The sequence below is a fragment of the Xenopus tropicalis genome, chromosome 6 (assembly GCF_000004195.4).
Source record: "Xenopus tropicalis strain Nigerian chromosome 6, UCB_Xtro_10.0, whole genome shotgun sequence".
NCBI lineage: Eukaryota > Metazoa > Chordata > Amphibia > Anura > Pipidae > Xenopus > Xenopus tropicalis.
Window position 1 is genome coordinate 6242787 of NC_030682.2, and position 11832 is coordinate 6254618.

At 47.8% G+C, this 11832-nt stretch overlaps 1 long non-coding RNA gene across 1 annotated transcript; it reads left to right on the forward strand.

Moving 5' to 3' along the window:
• Positions 1-1477: 1477 nt before the first annotated feature.
• On the forward strand, positions 1478-7938 carry LOC101733376. Its single transcript, XR_208744.3, has 3 exons — positions 1478-1644; positions 3634-3703; positions 5187-7938. It is a non-coding gene; the product is annotated as an uncharacterized LOC101733376 (long non-coding RNA).
• The last annotated feature ends 3894 nt before the right edge of the window (positions 7939-11832 follow it).

The following is an 11832-nucleotide window of genomic DNA, read 5'->3' on the forward strand; positions in this document are numbered from 1 at the left end:
GGCATGGATTCGCGGCGAATTTCCGCGTTTCGCCATTGGCGGATTGTTTCGTGAAACGGATGAAAAATTATGCCACGGAAAAATTCGCTGCACATCCAAAAATTGTCGCCGGCGTCAAAAAAGAATAGTCGTGGGCGACAAAACAATAGCGCGTGACAAAACAATAGCGCGCGACAAAATAATAGCCGCGGGCGATGAAACAATAGCCGCGCGACAAAATAATAGCCGCGGGTGACGAAACAATAGCCGCGCAACGAAACAATAGCCACGGGCGACGAAACAATAGCCGTGCGACGAAATAATAGCCACGGGTGACGAAACAATAGCCGTGTGACGAAATAATAGCCGCGGGCGACGAAACAATAGCCGTGCGATGAAACAATAGCCGCGGGCGACGAAACAATAGCCGCGCGACGAAACAATAGCCGCGGGCGACAAAATAATAGCCGCGCAATGAAACAATAGCCGCGGGCGACGAAACAATAGCCGCGCGATGAAACAATAGCCGCGGGCGACGAAATAATAGCCGCGGGCGATGAAACAATAGCCGCGGGCGACAAAATAATAGCCGCGCGATGAAACAATAGCCGCGGGCGACGAAACAATAGCCGCGCGACGAAATAATAGCCACGGGCGACGAAACAATAACCGCGCAACAACATTATAGCCGCGGGCGACAATTTTTTTTGTCGTACAATATTTTCGCTGTTTCGCGAATTTTTCGCTGTTTCGCGGATCTTTTGAAAGATTCGCGAATTTTTCAGCTAAGCGAAACAGAACAGATTCGCTCATCACTACTAATTAGGATTCGGTTCAGTATTTGGCCAAATCCTTTACAAAGGATTCGGGGTTCAGCCAAATCCAAAAATAGTGGATTTGGTGCATCTCTGCTTTAGGTAGACAGGAAACACCCCCATAATGTGCCACCGGGGTCACTGATGCCACTCAGATAGGCATACGAGCAGGGAACATGGAATGTTGGCTCAGGAACCCTGTCTAAGGGGTAGTTACCCTTTAACTTCTAATATGTTATAGAATGGCCCATTCTAGCCAACTTTTCAATTGGTCTTCATTATTTATCTTTTAGAGTGAGGCTACAATTGTATTCTTATTATTACTTATCTTTCTATTTAGCGCCAATACTAACCATCTCTGGTTCCTAAGGTAAACTGGACCCTAGCAACCATATTGTTGGAATTCCAAACTGGAGCGACGCAGAACAAAAAGCAATATCATTAAAGAACTACCCATAATAAAAAATGAAGACCAATCGCAAACTGTCTTGGAATAGTACCCTCTACATCATACTAAACGTTAATGTAAAGGTGACTGTGGGGCTACTTGTCGCACAGTGAGTACCCCCTGGTTTCACCACTGCTGACGTTTAACCTGTTGGTCGTTAAGCAACGGTTGACAAAATATACAGACTTTTCCATTTATTTGTTTGCTTATAGCTTATTGACAACTGGCTGAACAGGTCATTTCAGTTGTGACATCAAACAACTATATAGACCAGTTAAGGAGCCCAAGAAAAGGGGAGAACATATAGAGAGTCGCTCGCTGAAGGTGGAACAGTCTCTTGTCGCTCTCGCGTCTCTCCCAGAGCAGTCACAGCCGGTGCCCCAAGGAACATGGACCATAGAGGTGAGTTATTCTCTTATTATATTTCTAACAGACTGAAACATGAATAAGTATCTGGGCATAAAGCAGCCACAGCCCTATGTGCTACATACAGTATGGGCAGAGGGGCAGCAGCGTGGGGGGTCAGTAATGATATTTGCCCATAGATTCCTTTTGGCACAACTTTGGAATCCTGTCAGCCAATCTTCCTATAAGATATTTTATTTGCTCAGCTTTAGAAACATCAGAGGCCTAATGCCTTACGCGTTTCACATTCCAACACCCTTAATCATAGGCACATCTTCCTTCACTGCTTTGCCTGTTGTCTCAGAGCTTAGCAACTCTATACAGGGCTGTGGCATTTCCCTTACCCCTAGTTACTGGGATGATTAGAGGATTTCCTTCTCTCAGTAATGCCTTTGTTACTTCTGGGAGGGTTGTACTTTGCCTTGAAACTGCCCCGTATGGATATAAATGCTTAAAGCACTTCCAGGTTCCAATAAAGTCCAATTATGAGCAAACGCAATTGAACGTTGAGTACAACATGGCTCCTCCCATGACTGAGAGACGCTTCATACAAAAGGGTATTCGGACATTTTTGCTCACATTGGGTTCCAGTGACTCTTTATTATGGAATGAAGGGAAAGGAAGTGTATAATTTAGTACTCAGAGTATTGAGTTTTGATGAAAGACAAACCATGTACAGAATGCTGGGGAAATGGGATTTTACAGATAAGGGATCTCCATTCATTTGGATCTCCATACCGTAGTCTGCTAAAATTCATAAATGTTAGATTAGGCACATCCTGGTCCCGTTACTGGCCCCCTGTTTCCACTAAGGGTTCGGGCTTCTCCTTACTAAGGTCTGTTTGTGCCCCAGAAGCCTGAACAGAAGGGCCCCCAAGTTATTGCCCTCAATTTACTTCACCAAAAGGACATTTTTCTCCAACTTCTCCCACTAACAATGTACCATCCTCTTCTCCTTCCTCCCCACAGGTCATTCTTCTGTCCTCTTCTCTTATTATACATATTTCTCCCTCAAGTCCATGTCCCTTCCCCAATGTCAGACTCTTGGAGAAAATAATACCCCAATGTCCAACCATAAGACATGATCAGGGGCGGGCCAAGCTGACCGGGCGCCCTAAGCAACCTGGTCAGCCACCCCCCCCCCCGAACGGCGCATGCGCGCCAAAGCACAAGCGAGTGGGGGGGAGGGGTGCGAGGGGGGGCGCAATCCGAACTGTCATTGCCACCACCTCTAATGACAAACGGCGGGGGCAATGACAGAGGTAGAGGACTAGGGGTAGGCAGGAGAGGCTCCTGGCCTGGCACCCCCCAATTGTTGCGCCCTAGGCAGCTGCCTCTTCTGCCTTTCCCTAGTTCCGGCCCTGGACATGATATTGAGATGGTCACTATGGATTGGGGCCACCTAAATGTATGAACAGACAGGACACCCCTCCTTTATGCCCTTTTGAAAAGGCTGCTTTGATGTGGTACTTGCCCCACTGCGGGGCAAACTACATATCAAAATACCAGGATCACAGCACAAGAGCCAGTCAGTAAGATGATTTATGTATAACCGCAAGCAACGTTAGGGCTTATACAAGTAAATATACTGGAAAAATGATTCAAACCCCCCCTTGTGTGGTATCATCCTCGTCTTCCATTGAAATCTTTCATTGTGTCACAAGACCACAAAGTCGAAGTGAATTTTTCATTCATAGGCAGGTTGCCCATCCTATAAAAGAACATTGAGGCATCCTTCAAAATGCAATGCCCAAGATCCCCATGATGGCATTCAGTATGTGATTGAGAGTTGGTGGAAGAGTCCCAGTGGGCCGGACTATATAAGGGAAATGTAACTGAAGTTCCAAGTAATCAAAATGTAGAACCCCCTTGGAGAGAAGGAGACTCAGTACGTTGTCTACGTTGGAAACATCTTGGGTCACCAAGGGGACTACATAGAGACTTTAATTTGAATTTAATTTAATACGTTTCTTCTCTTCTTTGTAGCTCATTGATAGAGCACCCATCGCTGCTACATATTCTCAGTGTTGGTGCTGAGCTCAGCGAGACATGGGTGGTAAGCGCTTTCTATTTGTGTTATATTCATATATGTCGGTGGTGTTTGTGTGTCGGTGGTGTATGTGTGTCGGTGGTGTATGTGTGTCGGTGGTAGGTTATAACGTGCTGTGCATCATGTATGGACAATAGGGATTAAGGACTAAACTGTGAAAAATCTTAAACTTGACTTATGTGGTCATGTGACACCAGGAGAGATTCCTATGGGAGCAGAGCCTATGACATCACACAAAGGGGTGGGGTTGAGCCATTATTTACTGCACTGATGGTCACACTTACCACTTGGCTTGGGCAAAGGCTGGGATATGAGGCTATCACCACCCCACCCCTTTCCATCATCATAACGTCCCCTTGATGTCACTGTCCTGCCCCATCAGGCATCATTTATAAAGGTGGCAACCCCAACTTCAAGGCAGCAGTTCTGGGGTCCTGGGTTCAACTCCAGCCCAAGTACTATGTGCAAGGAGTTTGTATGTTCTCCCCATGTGTATGTTGGTTTCCTTAGATTTTTTTTCCAAACACATACAGGCAAGTTAATTGGTTCCAGTAAATGTGACAGGGACTTGGCAAAAACTGAAAGCCCTTGGGGGCAGGGACTAATATAATCTGCCCATATTGCCTGCACACATATGGATACTTTTTGGCAACAGATTGGCCAGACTTTTTGGCCCAGACAACAGCTAGACTAGGGAACCCCAACCTTTTTACCCATGAGCCACATTCAACACAGGCATGCAAAATGTTATTGGGGTGCCCAATAAGGGCTGTGATTGGCTTTTTGGCAGTCTACAGGAGGCTCTGTTTGGCAGTACACCTATTTTTTGTGCAACCAGATTTGCCTCCAAGCCAGGAATTCAAAAATAAGTCCCTGCTTTCAGGCCACTAGGGCAACATCCAAGGGGTTGGGGAGCAACATGTTGCCCCCTGAGCCACTGGTTGGTGATCACCGAGCTAGACAGAAGGGCAAAAGCTCATTACTATGAGCAGGAGGAATCACTAGACCTTTATCTGATTGGTCTTTAGAGCTCAATGTGGCAGGAGTGCTTGAACCAGGGTTGGACTGGGCTGCCAGGACAGCGGGAAAAAAACAGGTGGACCCTGGCCTTGTGGGCCCCAGCAGCCCAGACCCGATCCCTGTTGCCGGTTCCCCTGGCTGCGATGTCCTCCCCTGACGTGTTTCCCTTATTGGGAGGATGTCAGGTGGGTGGCGAGGGCCCCTGCCGGGGGGTTAGGGATGGTGCGGTGAGGGTCTCTTCAGAGGGTGTGGGTGACACTGCCGGGGGGGCACCAGTCCTACCCTGGCTTGGACCAACCAGATAAGGTTGCAAGGGATGCATTTCATGAAATCTAAAGAAATAAATGTGCTTAAAACAGCAGTCTGGGCAGGTTTATATTACATTCTACATTACCCTGTATGTGCCCTTTTTTCATTTTGTATGTTGTAACTAACCTGTTCTTTCTATGTCAACTTTGCCCCACTCCAGGCTGTTTGGGTCATCATCATATGCACCACCCGCACCATCATGTCCACCCTGCGCACCAAGCTGCTCTAGTCCATGCTCTTAATCACCCACACGATCATGGTCACCTCGGGCTCCAACTTGGACTCCACGGGCAACATCTTGGTCACCACGGGCACCATCTTGGTCACCACGGACACCATCTTGGTCACCACGGGCACCATTTTGGTCACCACGGACACCATTTTGGTCACCATGGGGGCAATTTCGGTCACCACGGGCGCATTGGTGGTCGCCGCGGGCATCGTTAAACCTCCAGACAAGCAGGAGGAAGAAGAATTCCTGTTTAAGAAGCAAGATATATCCCCCGGTGATCAAGTGACTGACATTCTATTCTTCCTGCTGGAGGGGGGGCGCTTGACCCCCAGGCAGAAAACCTATAATGCAGCAAATCGTTACTGATCTCTTAGTTTGGACCGGCCTCCCAGCCTGTTCTCTTTCCAGCGCTCCCTGTTCCAAGGGAAGGTCCTCTGTTTGCTCTTATGTGTTTGGAATCTGAGCCCCCCAGCCTACAGTCTTTCCTGGAGTTCCCCCCATTTTCAGATCATGTGCTCCCATGAGTTTGGCATTATTTGCCCTGTATGGATCCTGTGTATCCAGGAGAGGGGTTCTGCCCATGGCCCAGCCAACTTGGCATCTATCCCTGTATCTATGCACTGGGCACCCCCAGCCCTTCTCCCACCTGTTGGGCTCACAGCTCCACATGAGTAGTTGAGAGGAAGGCTTGATTCAGGATCTATAAAGTGCCCAATGGAGTATTGGCCGGGAGGTGGCTGTAGGCAATAGAGAGAGGAGAGGACAAAAGAGAGAGGACAGTGGGAGAAGGGGAGGCACAGGGAGAGCCGGACAGACATTGGGGTACAGAGGAAAGGGGGAGATGGGAAAGTGGGGGACAGATGAAGGTGCTGATCTCTACTGGAGCTGTAACACTGGGCCTTTGGGGGTGACTGGGCTGAATTAGCTCCCTTCATGCTGAGACCTGGGGGCTCATTTATGAACACAAGGGCAGACAGCCAAGTGCCCAGTTGGACACAAAATTGAGGATTCCCTGCTTTGTGGGTAAATATCATGGTGACTTGCACCCCAGAATGGCACTTTGCCCATTGCCCCTGGTCCCTCAGATTTGGCCGGCCTGGCAATATATTTATTTGGTATCAAAGGGCAGAAAGCAATGGTGAAGCTGCTGTAGGTCCTGGGTTCAATATTAGCATTTATTTTGCCATTATTGTATTTAACTGGTGCTACTTGTATGTCTGTAACTACCATTTGTACTTAATGGGGGTATAATAGTGGCATTATTACCTGCTGTGAGCACTGTCAGTAATACGTGGGCATATTGGCATAGCACCTACCGGCTGCCAGTAATACATGGGCATATTGGCATAGCATCTACCGGCTGCCAGTAATACATGGGCATATTGTCATAGCGCCTACCGGCTGCCAGTAATACATGGGCATCTTGGCATAGCACCTACCGGCTGCCAGTAATACATGGGCATATTGGCATAGTGCCTACCGGCTGCCAGTAATACATGGGCATATTGGCATAGCACCTACCGGCTGCCAGTAATACATGGGCATATTGGCATAGCGCCTACCGGCTGCCAGTAATACATGGGCATATTGGCATAGCGCCTACCGGCTGCCAGTAATACATGGGCATATTGGCATAGCGCCTACCAGCTGCCAGTAATACATGGGCATATTGGCAGAGCGCCTACCGGCTGCCAGTAATACATGGGCATCTTGGCATAGTGCCTAATGGCTGCCAGTAACACATGGGCATATTGGCATAGCGCCTACCGGCTGCCAGTAATACATGGGCATATTGGCATAGCACCTACCGGCTGCCAGTAATACATGGGCATATTGGCATAGCGCCTACCGGCTGCCAGTAATACATGGGCATATTGGCATAGCGCCTACCGGCTGCCAGTAATACATGGGCATATTGGCATAGCGCCTACCGGCTGCCAGTAATACATGGGCATATTGGCATAGCACCTACCGGCTGCCAGTAATACATGGGCATATTGGCATAGCGCCTACCGGCTGCCAGTAATACATGGGCATATTGGCATAGCGCCTACCGGCTGCCAGTAATACATGGGCATATTGGCATAGCGCCTACCGGCTGCCAGTAATACATGGGCATATTGGCATAGCACCTACCGGCTGCCAGTAATACATGGGCATATTGGCAAACCCTCTCCATGGGCACGGATACATTTACTTACTTCTAAAAATCTAAAGCAGCTCAAACTTGAGTTATAATGGGGGGGGGGAATATATATATATATATATTTATCTTCCCATCCTGAACTTGCCCTTGGAAAGCAAATACAATGAAATAATCCTTCCACTGTGTTTGACTCAATATAAAGGAATGATTTTTAGTTGACACTAATTAACTGTGACTGAAATAATGATAATTAGAGTTGCCCAGACGGGTTCAGCAGGCCCTGTACTTCCCCATAGCAACTAATCAGATCTGTGCTTCAAAACGTAGTGCTGATTGGTTGCTATGGAGCAAGGGTGCAATTAAGCTCGTTCATTCGTGAATGAAGCCCAGGACTGTAATTAGCTAATGGCTTTAGTTGTCATTACCTTTTATTACCTATATTACCTTTATTCTTACGATAAAATGTGAATATTCTGTTAAATAAAAGTAAAGGGGATAAAACCCTTTGTACCAATAAAGAACCATGTGACCTCATTCCCATCGAGTGTCTTTTTTCCCAGGGCGATTTAGAGGTTTTTGGCACAGAAGGAGATTCCTGGAATTCCCTGAAGTTCAAACTTTACATAACCTGCCAGATTTTGTAAAATGGGAGTGGTATTTAGGGGGGTGTGGTCAAAAAAATGTTGGCGATCTATACGCGCCATTTCTTTTTGTCCCTCTTTACAATGTTGGGAGGTATGCTGGGCTGTAGGACGAGTAGAGTGTTAGTTGAACAGGCTCAGGGGAAGGGCAGGAGACAGGGGATTGTAGGGGGGGCTAATTCACTTATAGAGGGGGGAATTCACTGCACCCAGGATATATCTGTTACATGCACAGGATTCATGAATGACACAAGCGGAAGGTTAGGGGCTGTAACGGGGGAAACCCTGCCTCTCATGAATACAGAGCTGGCAGCACTGTATTCATCCATAAAAACCAAACGTGCTGGCAGCGGGGGAAGGGTGCAATGTACAAAACTCCCTGCCTCGGGAAATGATCCCCACGTGACTCCCAGCACCGGATCTATTGCTACATAAATGTGTGGGTTATTGTGTAACGAAAGGAAAGTCCCACTGTTTGTATGAGATTGTGTAACGTGACCCCCAGCGCCGTGTCTCTGGCTTCAGACAATATTTATATACAGGAGCCTGACTAGTGTGTCCCAGTGGCACTAAAACATGTAAATCCTACATTCACTACCAAGTTGGTCACATCTCCCCCATCCACACCACACCATTTTACTAAACAAATAGCAGCTTTCACCCGGCGGCCATTTTCCTTCTAACACATCTTCAGTGACATTTACATCTGCAAACAGCACATGTGAGCTGTAAAGTTCATGCAATGAAGAATGCAGGCTTACACAGGCAGGCTTACACAGGCAGGCTTACACGGGCAGGCTTACACAGGCAGGCTTACATAGGCAGGCTTACACGGGCAGGCTTACACGGGCAGGCTTACACAGGCAGGCTTACACGGGCAGAACTTACTTTGCTAAAAAGTCCTTCTATGGAAACCAGCAGTGCCATCTCTTCATTGGCTGCTAGACTGGGGGTGTTATTTTGGTAACCTGAGTTGAGTAGAACTGAGCATGCTCAGTAACCAAGAGCCAAAGTCAATTGAGGGGAGGCAGCAGCCTTACTATTAGCCTGGGGTTGGCAGGTATTTGTATATTTCAAAGAGGCTGTGCACTGATTACATTTTTTGTGGGGGGGGGGGGGGTTACATGTCCTTTATAGCCAAGAGAATTTACTTCTATGGTTAATTCTGAAAGGGCTGAACCTGATGGCCCCTCGTTATTATTCAATCCAAATTAACTATCTATACTATAGTTACTCTGTGACTATCTACATGTGGGGCCCCCCTTACTTCACTCATTGTTCCTCACCCGGGGGGGGGGGATATTTCTATTATAACTGTGCAGATCATTTGTTTCCCACCAAGGCAGCAGCCAATGGAAACCACTCACTGTTGGGATCAGTTAATGATTCAGGGATAGGCAATATCTCCTCACTGACTCACATTATACGAGGGACTGACCTATAGGAGTCAGGTATATGAGCACATGACTGTACATAACATGGGGGGGTACAGTAACCCATAACCCAGATACAGTAACGCCCACAGGGCTGTAAATGTCTGTATATTGTGCCCTTAGTTACATTTCTTCACAACAACAACCAGTGACTTCTCATAAAAACCTATTTACCATCACTTGGCAGGCGATGGGACTCCCATAATTCCCGGCGGGTGTGGGCGCACAGCACGTTCTATTGCATTGGGGGAATTCATGGCCACTCAGTATTTGCTCTTTCCCATAGTTCCCCATAGATTTTTTTAAACCACTTACATTCTCTTCATAGACTTTGTATTTATGGAAAATTTCTCCAAAAACCCCACTAGTCCTGCCCATCCATGCCACTTCCTGCTGCCCATCTGTGCTACTTCCTGCTGCCCATCTGTGCCACTTCCTGTTGCCCATCTGTGCCACTTCCTGCTGTCAATCCATGCCACTTCCTGCTGCCCATCTGTACCACTTCCTGCTGCCCATCTGTGACACTTCCTGCTGCCCATCCGTACCACTTCCTGCTGCACATCTGTGCCACTTCCTGGTGACCATCTGTGCCACTTCCTGCTGCCCATCTGTGCCACTTCCTGCTGCCCATCTATGCCACTTCCTGCTGCACATCTGTAACACTTCCTGCGGACCATCTGTGCCACTTCGTGCTGCCCCTCTGTGCCACTTCCTGCTGCCCCTCTGTGCCACTTCCTGCTGGCCATCTGTGCCACTTTGTGCTGCCCCTCTGTGCCACTTCCTGCTGCCCCTCTGTGCCACTTCCTGCTGCCCATCTGTGCCAGTTCCTGCTGCCCATCTGTGCCACTTCCTGCTGCCCATCCGTGCCACTTCCTGCTGCCCATCTGTACCACTTCCTGCTGCCCATCTGCGACACTTCCTGCTGCCCATCTGTGACACTTCCTGCTGCCCATCCGTACCACTTCCTGCAGCCCATCTGTGCCACTTCCTGGTGACCATCTGTGCCACTTCCTGCTGCCCATCTGTGCAACTTCCTGCTGCCCATCTGTGCCACTGTACCACTTCCTGCTGCCCATCTGTGCCACTGTGAATTTGTACATATTTTCCTATAGGTCGGGGGGGACACGAGGGCCTGAGCCCAGTGGGAAATGACCTGCAGCCAATCCCATTCATCCCATCAGGAATCATCCCCAGAAATACACAATGATTTGGGCCCTATGAATATACATTAGAATTATTAGAAACACATAAATAAACAGGCTCCTTAGACGTTATGCAGCGAGCCCCCCGGCCCCCGGCCCCCGGCCCCACCGCTGGTGCCTTTTAGCCGACTGGGTGTGACACAAAGACTAACAAAATAAAAATAAATTTCCAACATTTTATGACTTTTTTTTTATACTGTTTGGCTTCTGCTTGGCAACCGGCCGGGGCCGCTCATTTCAAACAACTATATGAGCCAATTAAAAAACCTAATAAAAGTGAAAGAGTGTATATATATATATATATACAGAGAGAGTCGCTCAGTGACGGTAAAACCTGACAGTCTCTTGTCGCTCTCGCGTCTCTCCCAGAGCAGTCACAGCCGGTGCCCCAAGGAACATGGATCATAGAGGTGAGTTATTCTCTTATTATATTTATTATATAACAGACTGAAACATCAATAAGTATCTGGGCACAAACACTAAGTGGCATTTTGGCTGGCAGAGACTTGTGCCAATATTAGTACCTGGCAATACGACTTATACGACGATATATATATATGTATATATGTTTATGGGGCACTGTTTATCTCTAAATGACCCTGTTACACAGCAAACAATTCCCTCTGCCATTTAACCTTTTATTCTTGTACCAACAAATGTATTTGTAGCTGTAATATTGGTGTGTTACATGGGATTAAAGTGAGGGCATCGAGGGCACAGACTATAGGGGGGCTTTATTTGTGCAGAATGGGGATAAGGGGCTGAGAGCTGCACATCATCCAAGGTGGCAGGGGGCTATCAAAATATTATACCCCCCACCAGAGGTATAGTTTTGCACCATAATGGTGATGTGCCAGCTCCTCTGCTCTCCCGTGCCTGACCCCCCATGTAGTGACCCCAGGACTGCCCCCGCCCAAGCAACTCTTTCAGTATTTTCAGTAACTGTTATTTCATTGGCCCCTGGTTTGTACATAGCAGGCAAGCAGAGCACTAACACTAGTGAGAGCTGTCGTCCTGCATGGGTTTAGGGAATCCCAGTAAATTTGTGCCATGTGATTTATAAGATGGATGTGATAGGAGCGTTAGAATGGATCAGATAAGCGCCCAGAGACGCTTCTTGCTGAGGGGAAATTAGTGCTTGCTGTTCATCCT